Source organism: Aphelocoma coerulescens, chromosome 3 (assembly GCF_041296385.1).
Source record: "Aphelocoma coerulescens isolate FSJ_1873_10779 chromosome 3, UR_Acoe_1.0, whole genome shotgun sequence".
Classification (NCBI taxonomy): Eukaryota; Metazoa; Chordata; class Aves; order Passeriformes; family Corvidae; genus Aphelocoma; species Aphelocoma coerulescens.
Genome location: NC_091016.1, coordinates 13,367,541 through 13,383,080, shown reverse-complemented (window position 1 = coordinate 13,383,080; position 15,540 = coordinate 13,367,541). Strand labels below are relative to the sequence as shown.

The window sequence follows — 15,540 nt, the reverse complement described above, 5'->3', positions numbered from 1 at the left end:
TGCTATGCCTGGGAATACAAATGTAAAGCACCAAGGTTCTCAGAATGAATTTCCTCTTTTATTCAAAAGTGTGTCCACGGGGGAAGGGAAGCAAGGCTCAAGCAATTGTGTGTTGAGAGAAACTTCCCCAGTGAGGTTGGGAGATCCAGCCCTTTGGTACACCAGGATATACATCTACAGGTTTATTTAGTGATTGCCTAAGGACTGAACTACCAGAGCAGGAAATGCAATTATTACACTCAGAATTAGATAAATTACAGATGAAGAAGATCTGTCAAGTCTTTTAGTCTAATCCCCAAGACCACTCTCTGCACTACATTCTGCTGGTGGTCAGATGGCAGATTTTGAAGGAAACAAAGGGGATTTTACCAAACTTGCCCCGCATTATAGATAATTTCTGAGCTAAGATTAAGTAGGGCAGTTCAATCCCCAGTGCCATCTCTTCCAGGATGTTTCAGAGCACCTGGAAATGCTCCTCTACACAGCACAGTCCCAACTTCATTTTGTCACCATTATTTTTGTGACACAAAGATCCCCCCAAATGCAGAGGAATGAAGGAATCGCTGTGCTGTGACAGTAGCACGACCTAACGTTATGCTCTCTCATTTTCCCAGGTAGAGTGGTGAGGTGCTAGAGCTCGAACCCACTCACTCTTTTAATAGCATCACAAGCAGCTCTCTGTTCATTCCTGCATCCCTCCCTCTGTTAAACAAATTCTTCTGGCATGAAGAATTCTTCCTTGTTTAAAGGAGGAAAAAAAAAAAAAAAGTGGAAGAGGCTTTCTAGCCACGGCTATCCAGAAAGAAGTTGCAACAGCTGTACAGATTTTTACCCCAGACCTGACCCTTCTCATATTATGCAGCTATCATCTAGGAGACAAAATCTGCCTTCCTTATTTAAGTACAATTCCCAGTCCTCCCAGTGGGATTAGTGCCTGCAAAATGACTGCACTAGGCAGGTCTAACACAGTTTGATGGTCGCACACCAGTTCTGCAGACAGACAACGTAGTTAAACATCCCCAAAAAACAACCGACAAACATTTAAGAGCAAAGAGCCCCTTGGAAAGCAGAAGAGGGGGCAAAAGAAGTCAGGGTTTCAGTGCAAGAAGAGCTTCAGAAAGCATTTGCTGCGTGGTAAATCTAAAACCAGATTGGGTGAAGTGAGCCACTTCTGGTTAAAAGTAAGTCCCAAATCCAGATAATTTTCTAGCATATTATGCAATTAAAAAAAGAAAGGCGGGGGGAGGGAGCAGGCTAAGCAGAGCTGAGGAACAGGTAGGCTGCCATCCAAGCTCCTTGGCCAGCTACCAGCGATTCCCGCGCCTGGAATCTTGGGTGAACAAGACCTCTGAAATTCAGCACTGCTGTTGAAGTCTGGTTTTTCTCTGCTCCCTAGTGTCACTTCCATGGACTACTCCGGAGCTGTGCACATGGGTTTGGGGTGCAAGCAGGGGGGCTTTGCTGTTCCAATGTTCACGGTAGACACATTTCCTTTCACTTCAGACAGATAAGAGCAAGAAAGGGAGGATCAGGATAGCAAGAACTAAAAACCCTGCCCAATTCCAGCATGCTTTTAAAGCAGCGAGGGGTTAGGAGGAGACTTAGCAGCCTTCCATCCCTTCCTGCTATCTCCTCCCCCTGAAAAAAGACAGACTCTGTCCTAAAGACATACCAGTGGCTCCTTCCACAATGCTCTATTTAAAGAAGACATTTTTAAATGGCTTGAGGACTAGAAGAGTTTGAAGTTTGTCAGCCTCTGCCAGGAATGTATAAAAACATTCACTGCACAAAGCAAACCTTTTCCCCCATGATAAAGAAAACAGCCCAGGCTCCGTTCCCTGTGCTCAGTTATTCATTATTGCCAGGTGATGCTGCCAAGCATTTCAAACAAACCCAACTGAGCCCATTTCCACCCAAGACTGAGGTGCTGGTAGCGAGCACATTTTTAAAGCTGATCAGTAAGAACTATGGGATCAACACTAAGTAAATACTACAATAACCTCACTACGTCATTTTCCAGGAAGCTCAGAGATGATTCAAGGTTTCCTGTATATGTGACTGTCAAGCTTTTGCATCTCACTCCATCTTCACGCAGCTTGATTCAGAGCTTGCCCTTTCAAAAGATAAAATAGATCAGGCAACTCCCAGTCTCACCTACTAGCTTTTCAGCACAACTTTCAGTTTCCTTTTTCCTCACTCACACTCTCTGAAGAGGGTTTAACCCCTAAAGCACCAAAGCAGGATGTCAGCCTGAGCATGGGGGTTTTATTCCACCAGGGAGGAGGCTCTCAGCTTTATAAAGTTTTATTTTATCCCCTTCTCCTCTGGCATGCAAATAGGAATCATAAAGTATGTTTTCCTCCAGTTTCCATAAATCACTTTATTCATGCAAGTGAAGCAATGATACCTTTTTAGACCAACTGATAGAGTTGGTAAAACCAGACATGCTTGGGGGCTTGCAAGTCTTTCTCTGGCTCTCCATAAAGGAATTTCATAGTTTCTGACCACCAAAGCTTAAGACAATGTTGCCTGCTTGTTCTTTACAGTTCAAGCCATCTCTTCCCTCCTTCAATCAACCAGTTTCATACCTGCTTTAAAGAGATCAGTGCTGTACATCTTAAGATATTGAATAACATTTAAAAAAAAAGGACACTGTACAATACCAGCACTTGATCTACTTGATCTGAATCAGTTTTGTTCATCTCAAAAACTTTGTTCCTAACCTTTCCAAGCAAAGCTCCTGCTGGGAAAGTAAAAATGCCAAACTTAAAGATCAGTTTGACCAAAGCAGTACAAAATGAGATAAACCTGCACCATTCCAGGTGTCAAAAGAGAGCTGTCCAACCAAGTCATAGAGCTGTGACATGGGCAGCCAGACAACACCAACCCACCCAAATGCAGCACTGGAGAGGCAGAGATAAAGGGTCATGTTCATGGAGGGTCTTTCATGCACCTATTTTGGCTGAGCAGCAACCTCAGCCAGTTGTATTTCTGCTGCATTTTCACCTCTTTGCTAAACGTAATTTTGAGGCTGGGCGTTAAGAGTTGAGACTGGACGTCGTTTTGTTGCTGCTGTTGTTGTTGTAATAAAGGGTGTTGCAGGGTTTTGGTCTGCAAGTAAATTTTCAATGTTTCTTAGGTATGTGAAACCAGAAAGCTGAAGAAAGACAATGGAAAAGCTGCATTTATCTGGGAATTGGGGTGGGGGGAGTTACTTGGAGATCTTCCCCAATATTATCTACCAGTTGGCTCCAGCTCTGGAAGACCCAGAACCAAAAGCTAAACCACTGTTGCTGAGAAAGATTCAACTTGCTTTTTTGCCCATTTAGGGTGATTGCACGCGCCTCAGCGCCAGAGAAACCCTAGCATTGTTTGGGAGTTGTCTTTTCTTAATTGAAAAACAAAAGTAGTATATTTTTTTTCTCATTTGCGTGTCATTTAGCTTCCTTTTATTGGCTCTGCATGCTCTTCAGACAGAGCTGGAAAAAAAATGCAGTTGGGGCTCAGTAGAAGAGATAATCAGCCTGGAGCGGATGGTTCTCCGGAGTCAACCCTCATCGATTAAACACAGAAGAGCTTGTGCAATGCCTGTGTCTCTGAGCCCACTTAGTGACGAATCCTTTGCTCTCTGGAGGACAGAGGTACGTGCACACTGTGAGAGGAGCACTGTGTTTATTGATTGTGCTTTGGACACTTCGACACTGCTGGACTATTTCTGAAGTCTTTAATAATCGTCACTTTGGCAGAGAAAAGCACCAGATACGTAAAAACAGAGAGGAAAAGTGATTTTGCTCACCCAATAATAAAAATATTCTTTATTTTTAATTCCCAAAGACTTTTAACAGTTAAGTTTAAAATATCCTCAAGACTGAGGGCTCATCTTGGAAATCAATTCTGCAATCCACTAGGCCCCTCCCTGCTCATCGAGACAGACAGGAAGGAATAAAAAGAAGGAGGAACTGAACCCCAAGAGGAACAGCGGAAAAGGATTTTAAAGAAGTGACATTTCCACTCACAGATTTACGCCACCCCCTCAGTCAGTCTAGAGGATGAACAGCTTATTAGGGTGAGGTTACTTTTAGAACAAACACCACGTTGCTCAAAAAGGTAAAAGCATCAAATCTCTGAGTCCACAGGCAACCATTCCTCTCTATGCAGCCGAACACTGAAACACAGGTGTGAACCACAGGGGATTGTGTGAGAAGAGGAGTTTAAAGCAGGACCAGTTACCTTCTGAAATATTAGGTAATTAAAACCACAGGGAAGGTAAAAAAGGTGAGAGAAAGAAAAAGGCAACTTGGGAAAATTAAAATAAAACACTACTTCACACGTGTGCATGAAAGAACCCAAGAAAACCCCACCACACAACAGCTCCCCTTAAGAGCCCCCCAAAGTGCAAAAAGAGCACTGAATTTGGACACTTCACTCCCCAAAGTTTTACAAACCTCAGATGTAAATGAACCTCACCAGAGTTTCTCAGAGAACCTAACCAGTGAATTATGCAAGTGCTTTCTCTGTCACTTCTGGCACATGAAATATAATTTTCCTCTTCTCCATCCTTCACTCCTCATCCTTGAGGGTTCCATTGGTTGCATCCTGGCCCAACGGTAGTCAATGGATGTTTTGTTACTGACTTCAGCAGAATCAGGATTTGGCACAGATAGCTGCAGGACCAAAATAAAAAGGCCTTTTATGCCAACTGGGTTCAACTGGCAAGACATGGGCCAGATCCTCTGAGGTAGCAGAGGCAGGTTGAGCTGCTGTGAGGTATTGCAGTGCTGCTGCAGTGCTGAGGGACCACCAGAACTTGTAACCAGTCTCCACAACTTCAAAGTATCTGTCCCCTAGAGCTAGGGAGGCAAACCAGTAAACCTCTCTCCCTGTCCCTGTTTCCACATCCCCAAGGACAAAGCAGAGAGAGAGAGAGTGGACACATCTGCCGAAGACCCCTTGGGGCAGGACCATGGCTCACCCACCACAGAATGATGCTCCTTGGCCTGCAGGATCCTGGCAAAGCAGAGCAAACCTGCCCCAGCAGGTGGGAGCACAGACATCTGAGAGCACTGGCACCCTCCTCCCATTCAAAGTTACAAAGGAAAAGCAGGGGAGAAGGCCAGTATAAACCCGGCAGCTTCTCCCAGCCTCGCTCAAAACAAGGGGAAAAGCCGACCAGCCCAGGTGCCGAGATTGAACTCCAGGACTGGAGCAAATAAGCAGCATGGACTTTCAAAGGTGGCAGCCACAGCTCGCTGGAAATCACCCCTCCTTGGGGATTTAATCTACTGACACCGGAGTGTTTAAAGCCTGGCACGGCAGCATCCCCGGGAGCAGGGACAGCCTGTTCCATGCAGAGCTGCACGGCCACGCTCCCTGCGCTGCAGCTGCCTGCAGGGTGTGCACCGAGCAGTCGGGAGGGGTGGGGGGAGTGTTCTTTTTTTTTTTTTTTCCACAAGGCTGCTTTCTCGGGATCTGATGCACTTTTTACTTGTTGGAGTGTACTGCATCCATGTTGCCTGGCTAAAGAGGACTCCTGACAATGCTGCCTGGTAAGAATTGTGTCTCATGTCATATGTGAGTTAGGAAACAAATCCCGCAACCCCCGAAGAGAGGTAAGAGGGAATGGAGCTGTGCAGGGGTTTCTGTCCTCTTCAGAACCAGTGCTCATACAATCTGCATTTACAAGGTTTGTTTTCCCTGACATATTTTACATTAATTCTGGCTGCCCTTTTTTATTTTTATTTTTTTTTAAACTGAGTGAGGTTTAATAAGCACTTACAAAACTCTCCTTTGGAGCATATAAAAAAATTGGCCTCCTGGGGAGCTCTGTGCTTCCAGAGAGTATGGGGATTATTTTTATGTTTGCAAGTCTTCACTGCAAGGCTGCCAGTGCCAGCAGTAACTGTAAGTGGCAGGTACTTCTCACACATATTTTGCAGGGACCTAACTCTTCCCATCTCCTGTGGTGGATGGGTAAACCTCAGCTCTTCCAGAAGAAACAGAGAAGCAAGTAAAGCTCCTCAGTACCCCATGCCTGCATTTAGCAAGAAAGACAGCTTCTCTCTCTCTCTAAAGAAACACAGCCTTAGCCCCCTGCTTTAGGCACTTCACACAGAGTGAAGACTGAGTGAAGAGCAGCTAGCAGGCTGAGTGACAGGGGTCTTTTCTGCTCTCCAGTTAAAATCAAAATAAGAAGGAAAACCATAGTGGGTGACTCTCAGAGGCTAATCTAAGTAGAACTTAGTTAGGGACTGTGCAAGGAAACCTCTGGCAAACAGGAGACAACAGAGGAAGCTCAGACTCTCATTTGAGAAGCATCTGAAGTCGTGCAGCTCCCACGGGGTTTGCCTTTGAGACTCAGAGCCTGGAGTCCCCAGGTCCCCGAAGGAGTGTCCATGTTAATCAGAAAGTAAGGTGAAGCCTTCCCGAGCAAATAAGCAATGCAATTATAAAGCCAGTCAATAGTGTAACGCCAGCCAACGTGTTCCAGCGATATTTTGAAACTGTAATCTGATCCTACTGTTTCCATCCTCGTGCCTTGCCTGCTCTCCCTTGTTGCATACTGTACTATTTGAGGCCCAGAGGGCAAAGCAAGCTCTTGCTGTTTGTTCATGATCAGAAACTGCATTTGGAGCGAGAGCTCTGCGTGCACCGCCCACACCACTTTCTTGAGAGTTTCTTAAACTTGCAGCCCGCCGAAGCCCTGCTAGAAGGATCTCTGCAAAACAACCAAAAACACAAACTCCACTTCTGCCTCCCGTTTCCAGCTCCTTTTCACCACGCTAAAAAAAGGCAAAGCCGCAGTCTAAGGCAATCTCTGACTCTGCAGTGTGTTAAGCCTTGCAGGAAACATATGCTTCTATTAAATTGGAAACAGTTTCTAATGCTGTCAGTTTGCTAAATGTAACGTTCCCCTGGAAGAAGTGGAGCAGTTTTAATGTTTTTGACTAACTGCACACATCCAGAGTACGTCTGATAAAGCTGGAAAGGGCTCCAATAAATATAGCTTAGAATAAATTACGGCCTCATTAAGTAATTGTTTGGAAAAAGGACAGCAGGTTTTCTAGATTATAGCCATGTTATTAAGGGTGTTTATAATATTAGGAATTCTATCAGGGTAGCAGAAGTTAATGCAAGTTTAAATCAGAGGAGCACTTGTTAGCTTGTTCAAGCATTAAAGACTGCCCTGGCAGAACCAGAACGTGGACAAGACCGCACAGGTTCTGAGCACGGAAAGCCAGCAAGGCACGCTGCAAACCACTGTGTGGCTGAAGGCAAGAGCAAAAGCCCTGAAAAACTCTGACAACTCCTTCTCAGTACGAAGCAAGAGGGAGGATATACCTGAGTAACACACCAGGGTTAAGAAACATTTATTCAATATTCACGTATAGGAAGGCAGTTGTCTTTACTGGAAAAAACCAGAACAGGTTTGGATTGCCCAGCAGAACTCATTTCTGTCTCAAAGATCTCAAAGCCAAAATGTCAATTCTCACATGTTCTGCTTCAGACAGGACTTCCCATGTGCTTCCTTATAAAACAGTGCCCAGAAGATGCAAACAAGCCCCCAACCTGCCCTTTTTCGGTCTCATCCTTGGAAGCTTTAGGAATCACACTGTCTACAATTGCCAACCCTGCCACAGCCTTTCACAGGCCTGGTGCAGATATTGCCCTGCTGACCACCAACCACCTGCTTTGAGCCAGGTCAGCCAGGAAATGCTCTGTTAGGGTTACCTGCTGAGGGGAGAGAGATTTTCCAGAAGATGGCAAAGCTGCCCTCATCTCAGGTCAGCTCTGTGCCAAATCTCCTTTACATCCTTCCCCAGAATGGCTGCACACACTGTCTACTCACAACAGTGCCCGAGCCACCACCAGGAGCCTCCTCCCCAGTGTTCAGCTTAGCTGGGCTCTGTGCTTCAAAGAGCCACCAAAAAGAGCCAGGCTGAGGCTATTTTGAAATTTGGGTCTCCATGTGGCAGTGTTAAGGAAGCAGCCAGGCCTGCCAAGTGTGAATCAAGTTCTATCGTGCTGTGAACACAGGGGCTCAGCACTCTGCTGAAGGACTAGGAGCTGCTTTACACACCTGGGCATCAGCACCAGGAAATGAGAGCTGCAGTAAAGCAAACCAGGCACAGCACTAGGCCAGATCCTCTGACTTTACTACGTGATTATTCAGCAGACTCTGCTTGTTGTCACCCAAAAAATATGCGAGAGCTTCTACACACAAGCCTCCCTGGGATCAGCCAAGAAGCTCTTCCTGCTCCACACCACTGTTTCTTCCCGCAAGTGCAGCACTCCAGGCCTCCTTGCATGGAAGCAGGAGATGCCGGTCCCCCAGGCAGGACCACGATACCATGAATTCCTGTGTCAGTGGGCAGGGAGCCACGCTGGAGCCGGTGCACACAGCTCCATGCTGGGAGAACCAGAGCCATCTCTTCAAGAGGTGGAGCAGCAGCAATTAAGATGGCTGTGTACTGCTCCAGGGCCCAATTCAGCCAAGACTGCGCCTTCCATTCCTTCCCACTGCAGAGCCAGCAGGCACCAGCACAGTGCAAGTGCTGTCTAAAAAGAGACACCTCACTTGTAAATGAAATTCAAAACAATCTGAAAGAGCTAGAACAGCTACCAGAAAGTGACACAGGCTGGGAAATACACACTCCCTTTTCACTGCTAAAATTACATGCCTGTAATGACAAGATGCTACCGGTCAGGCTCTGAGGGAGAATGATGAAATAGCCAGCCCGGCTGTGCATCCCTCCTCCCCTGCACTGGCGCACGGAACAATGGATTACGGCAACGTTGTGTGGTATTGTACAAGACATCTCTATTGGCACGCACGTGTCACGGGCTGCCTGGTATTTTTAGTGTACGTAGGGACTGAGCACTGCAGAGCCATCTCCACTGGACCTGGGTAATTCCTGCAAAGGTTAATGAGAACTGTGCATGCACCCACGAGAGACGAGACCCCTTCGTGTATAATAAGGGAGAGAGTTTTTCTCACCTATGTGTAACTACTCTGTTTGAATCCTATCATAGCATCTTTTCCCTAAAGATACCTTGTTTTTCCCCCTTGTCACAGACCCTTAATAAACACATGGGGGGAGGGAAAAAACCCCACTACTGAAAGAACTGAATGGTTTGCCAAAAAGTAGGTTATTGCTCTGAAAACAGTGTTGAATAAATTATCACAGTCAAACTGAAAAGCAGCGAATGGCAGGAGGGAAGAAGAGGAGAAAGGGAAAAAAACAAACCTCTGAAGAAATATCTACTGCAAATGCACCATACAAATCCCAGCAATGACAAGTCATTTTAGTTTCTGGCCTGCAGTTTTTATTTGCCAACCAGTTTCACGCTGCTGAGAGTTAGGAGAAAAGGAAGGTGTTTCCCTGGCAATTTTAAAGTAGCTTAAGGAGCACATGAGTTGTTTTCAACATTTTTGCTTAAATGAAATGAACATAACCCTGCGAACAAATATATTCTATGAAAAAGAACCCAGTGACCCTACAAGTTTCTCTTAAAAGAGGTGAAAAAGTTGTTGGACATCTCTCCACCAACAGTGAAAACAAATAAAATAAAGGTAGCTAAAATTTGACATGAAAGTTTGCTAAGATGGTATTAAATGATTTTGGACAAGATGATAACTGCTGGCCTTCCAGTGTACTAAAGCTCTTGCATTTGTTGAAATACAGCATATGTTTCCATGTCCTACAAAGGAGCCTTCTGAAAACTGATTAAAGGGAACTTTGGCCAGCCTTGAACTATTCTCAACCTGTAATAGCTATGAGTTAGAGACAAAAGAGATTCCATTTTTTGTGGCACCTGCTTGATTTCACAATAAAAAGTACTACACCAAAGCGATGTTCTTTAAAACAGCCACCATTGGAACCATGTCACCTCTATGTGGAGTAATTTAAACATTTTCAAGTAAGTCATTTAAACTTGGATGGAGACACCCTTTTAACAGCATATTTTGACAACATGTGTATTAAATCTGTATTTTGAAGCATGTTTAGGACAGGTTAATCAACACAGAACAAAGAAACTTAACCACAAACTATGTCTTTGGAAATTGGGAGTGGAACATACAGAAGGAGAACAGCTCAGGAAACGGAATGTCCTAAACTTCATTTCATATTCAGGCACAACCCATTCACCTCACCCAAGATAGTACTATACTGATTTTCCCCACAACTAAAACAAAAGTCCTCGTCCAAGCATACATACATCACGTGTGTTCCCCTGCCACCAAGGGGAAGCAGAGCAGTGACAGGAAGCTTGACACTGTGTCACACACAGAGAAAATATTCTCTCTCTTCTATTCATTCACAAGCTATTTGTGGAACACTTTAGTTAGGGAAGGAAAGTGGAAGGGTTGTTTAGAAGACCCAATTTCACCAAGAAGATGGAACAGGAGGGGGTAAGGGGGAGCCAGATCCCAGCAGGTTAACCCAAGAAGGTTATTGGACCCCTGGCACAGCCAGCATGGAAGTACCCTGGTCAAAATCCCTGTGACCACAGTGCAGGCTCCTAAAGCCCAAGGCACTGCCCCGACACAGGGCCAGGGGCAGGCACAAGACCTGACCCACAGCAAATCAGGCCATGCCAGAAGTGCTGAAATAGAGTGGCTTGTCCCACACATGGCCCACAGAGCAGTGAGAAAGCAAAATGTTACCACCGTTCAAAAAAACCACTGTGGTTTGCACACAAATGCTAGTGTCCCAGCTTGATGTAATATATATTTGAAAAATATGCAAATGATATGCATGCACATGGATGTATACCTACTAAAGGCTTTTTTCCAAGGGGGAAAGAGCGCCTGTAAAAACAAATGAAAAGTAAAGTTTGTGAAGGCACCGGAAGATGATGATGATGATGTATTTCTGAATTAGGATTTAAAACTTCATTTTGCAGCTACCTGAAGTTAAGACAAAGCTGCCTTTAGGCATCTCAAACTAGTCAGACCTGCTATAGCAGTTGCACAGTCTGCTTCAAATATGCCCTCCACGCTCCTTTCAACCTCCACCCCAACATATATCCGCATAGTTTACCTCCAATCATGGGTGGTTCTTGCTGTAGCGCAGTTCACTCAACCTTATTGCCTGCCTGGCATGACAGGAAGGGTTTTTTAAGATTAATGTTACAGGCTACTATAAGAAACTGTATGAAAACAGACAATAATTGTCACGTTTCCATTAAAGGTGAGTGTGGCTCAAACAGTACAAGGGTTTCTGGCATGGGTTGGAAAACCTGGGATCAAGAAAACAGTTTTAATTGTTACATCTGAGAAAGTATTAGGGCAAGCTTAGATCTTTCCACCAATTCCGGGTTCCTTGAAAAAGGGAACTTCTTTTTTCTGCTACTTCCATATACTACCCAGTTTTCAAAATAACATTAAAAGAAAACAACCCACATTTGAACTCTTCTCTCTGTATTCTACTACATTAAGAATATAATTTTTATTCTAACTTCACTGGAAACGAGCTGTCAGATGAAATCCAATACACCTTACTGGTGTGAAAGCAAAGTAAACAGGCTTCGGCTCCTAATAATTACACAGACTGAGACTCATGTCATTCAATGCTGCTTAAAACTCAATTCCAGAGTGATATTAAGGAGAAATTTGTCTTTAAAACCACTGGTACTCAAAATACTGATTATGTTATACAGGTTGGGAACTTCAGATATTCTATGGCAACACTTCTGACTTCGTGTACCAAGGAGGAGGAGGGTACCAAACCTGGCCCCTCATTTGAAGAACAGTGGTCTGACCTCACCTAACACAGGACTCTGAGCATGGTTTTAATTTCGCTGCAGTACCCTGAATCCAGTGTCACTCTGATGTGGTGGTGACTGCTGTCTCACCTGAGCTAGATGAGCCTCCACCCTCAAAGAAGGGACACAGGAAAACCAAAAACTTGCTCTCTGGCAACCTGACAGTTTCTTTGGCCCTTTCAAGCCTTCCTGCTCCTAGTCCCAGCTTAAAGCTTTTTCTGAAGACCTATGAGGCTGTACCCAATGCCCCTGGAGGCCGCCCCAACTCTCCCTTGGAAATGCCCCTCGAATCAGGTCTTCCCCACCCCGAAAATCCCCTTTGCGCCGGAGGAATGTCCCAGCCAGCACATCTTCACAGCTCCTCCTGGTCACTTGGCAATGACACCCAGCATCTGACATATTCACCGGGAGCCACTGGTGAGGCAAACATGGTGGCAGTGCAGTTTCTGTTCTGCACAGTGACACACAGTTTAATACCCACACAGCCATGAGACAGAGGGCAGGGACCCTGCTGTGACACACACAAGCCTGTTTCTCCCTCTAAACCTCTGCTGTCTCCCAGCCACACGTTTGCTTTGGACCTCAGTTTGGGCTTGACTTCAGCACACCCAAGAGGAGCATGAGCACAGCATTTACGGGGCTTGCCCTCCCCACTCGTGTTGAACAGCCAAGCATTGTTATCTTATTTTTGTTATAGTGTTTGCACTGGTAATGCTGAACAAACCTGAAGCCTCCACTACAGCAAACACAAGAATTGACTCTGTTTATAAAAGAATTAAAGAACTAACGCATGTCGAGAGTCTCTCTCCATTTATAGAAAACAGGCACCTCTTCATGACAGCAGTTTCTCTGACTGATGAAAGTTTAGAAATCAGAAGAAGTGGCAGAAAACATGCAATTATATACCCCTGAAGAAAATGAGTACTGTGCTCGGATTGGCAAATTTCATCTTCCACAAACCCTTAATTAGCAAAAGATTCATCAAGACTAAAGATCTGTGCTTAGTGCCAACCTGCTTACATTGAAGCTGGACCTTGCTCTCTCCTTTGAAACACTCCTGATCTTTGGACTTGGTAACTGAAAGCTGCTCTTTCTGGCACTGATTCGTGTGCATGTTAAGGAACCACTGCAACTGGAGCTGTCTCCTTGTGAGCCAGTTACACTATAAAGCTGAGTTAAAAGAAAGTGTCTCTCTTGCTACCCAACCCTTATAAGAAGTAGATCACCAGAAGACTACTTGCACTTTCAAAGTACTGCATTCTCCTTGTTTGACAGATTACACTTTAAGATGTTACATAAAAGCAAAAATAGTCACAAGTACTTTGGATCACCTGTCTAGTGTTAGCACTGCCAGAGATGAACTGTGCCAGGAGTGCTTTACATCAGTGTGAAAAAAGTCAGAGTTCCTAAAAAAAAAATGTTTTCCCAATGAAATATTTATTGAAAAAATAAAAGCAGCTTGTGTGAATGATGGCAAAATCCTTCAAACTAGATATTGCAAAAAATCTGCTGTACTTCATGGAAGCTAAAAAAATAAATTTTGAATATGAAATTTGAGTGTTTCCTTGCTATTAGGACATTATCTCAAAGCCCTTGATGCCTCTCAGGCAGACAGTTTGAGCACTTGCTATATTTATGTTATTATTTCCACTGTGAAACTCTTTATTTCATCTTTCCCATTAAAAAGTGCAGGTGGATAAAGGAACACAATTACAACTCTTAATAAATCAGCACCTACAGAAGTATTTAATGCTCTTTAAGACTGCTTCATCTACAGACAAAACCTGAAGGACCTATGGCTATCAAGTGTCTGTTTGTTTTCAATCAGCTTCAGAGAAAAAGAAATCAGCTTGACACAAAAATCAAAGCAGTGTTTTAATATGCACAAAGTCTAGCTTCATTTGTTAGCAGTCCAATCCAGTTCCTGCAGAAAAGGAGTGGGTGGTTGCTGCTACCAGCTTAAATGGAAGCAGGATCAGTCACGAGAGGAGGAATATCTAGAGCTGCTACATTGGATGCTGCACTACTTGCCTGAACAATGGAAGTGTTCTGAAGGACACGCTCTCGGATACCTGTCCAGCAGCACAAACTGCTAATCCTCCTCCTATCTCTACCACCACCACTGGCTCATTATGTTAAATCAGAATCCAAAGATACCATCCTATTATGTAAAAATGCATGCATTTTAACTTCAGCCAGAAAGGCCTACTTTCAATTTACCCTGCTAAATCAGCTGGCTAATTTCTAGAGCAATCATTTTAAAGAAAACATTTTTATAGTTTGTTTTACCACGTGAAAGCTTCCTGTGCCCTTAGATGCAAACTGAGGTGCCTCTGTCAATTTTGTACCCTGTGAGAGTCCATAACTTCATTTGTGCAGGTGCATGCCTAAAATTATCAGAATAAAAAAGGTAGAAAGCATTGTTTGAACTCACACACATAGCAAGTGTTTACTCATTTGAGAGACACAAGCATAAAACTGGTGTTTGGGGCAGCCAAGCCCTCTCCCACCGTTGTTTGAGCAATAGTACATTCTACAGAGGCCAAATCCAGCACCCACTGACAGCAGCCAGAGTCACCCTGATGACTGCACCAGGCACCAGATGCAGAAGCCTGGACTTTCCTGCTCCCGAGAGCCTTGGATCTGTCTGAGCACACGCCGCCACACGCAACAGCTCTGGCGTGCTGCACTGAAGTTCGGGTAAAGAAGCTGACAGCCTCCCCCCGGATGGAGATAAAATGAGCAGATTCGCTTTATTTTACACCAGCAGCTGACCCACAGCTGTAAATCAGCCACCAAGGGGCCCACTGGACAACACACAAACCCCTCCATAGATTTCCAACAAAAGTGGCCCTGGGTTTTCCAGCTGTGCTTCACAAAACGCAAGAAATGACAGCAGGTAACTGTACTCCTATTTTCATGCTTAAGAAGAACTTATTTTTCCAGATCCTGATGTGAGTAAAGCAGCCAACGCTCTAAATCAAAGTGGCACCGCAAAAGGATTTTTTTTCAAGCGTTCATCCGCCCCGAAGAAAATCCTAACAAATATATTTTTTGCCATCGCTTCCAAAAGATGAACCACCTTACCCACAAAAGCCCCCCAGACGCCTGTTTCTCCGTGCTGGCGGCGCTCCCCAGGAAGACCCATGCGCGCTATTGCTCAGGGAAAAGACAGGCTAATCCCCTGCCCTAACACCAACCCCTGAAAAGGGCCAGGCAGCGGGGCCAGCCGGCTCCTGCCCAGCCATATGTCAGCTTTGCTACAGCGGAGTGAAAGTCTCCCCCAGGCCCTTTTAGCTCTCCCGGCACTACGGCACGCACTTTTCGGGGTTCCCCGAAGCCCCCGCTCTTGCTGGGAGAACGGAGCAAGGCTGCAGCCCCCGGCTCCAGGGGCTCCCCGGCGCACACGCGAACTTACCGGGGTGGCGCGGCTTTCTTGGCGTCGGAGGGAGCCCGGCTCCGGAGAGCACAACCGGCCGCACTACCGGGGCCGGCACAGCCACCTCGATAAAAAAGTATATTCCAGCTACCCGCACCTGCTTCGGCTCGGGATCCCCCCGCATCGGCGGGGGAGGGGGCGTATTTTAAGGTCAACTCCGCCGCTCTCCCCCCTCTGCTCATCTCAGCACGAACACCCCCGGAGGTGAGGGAGAGGATCCCCGCCCCGGGTTTCTCTGCCCGGGCACCAATTTAAAGGTAGAGATAAAACAAGCCCCGATGACTCGCAAAGCCAGAGGGGGTGGGGGGCTGTCCCCGGTCCCCACCTCCCCCCCC

General features: G+C 45.5%; 1 protein-coding gene across 3 annotated transcripts in view; it reads right to left on the bottom strand.

Annotated features, from left to right (window-relative positions):
- Positions 1–15,540, bottom strand: part of SERTAD2 (SERTA domain containing 2) — a 78,925-nt gene that overhangs the window by 5,829 nt on the left and 57,556 nt on the right. The gene's annotated exons all lie outside the window — the stretch shown is intronic.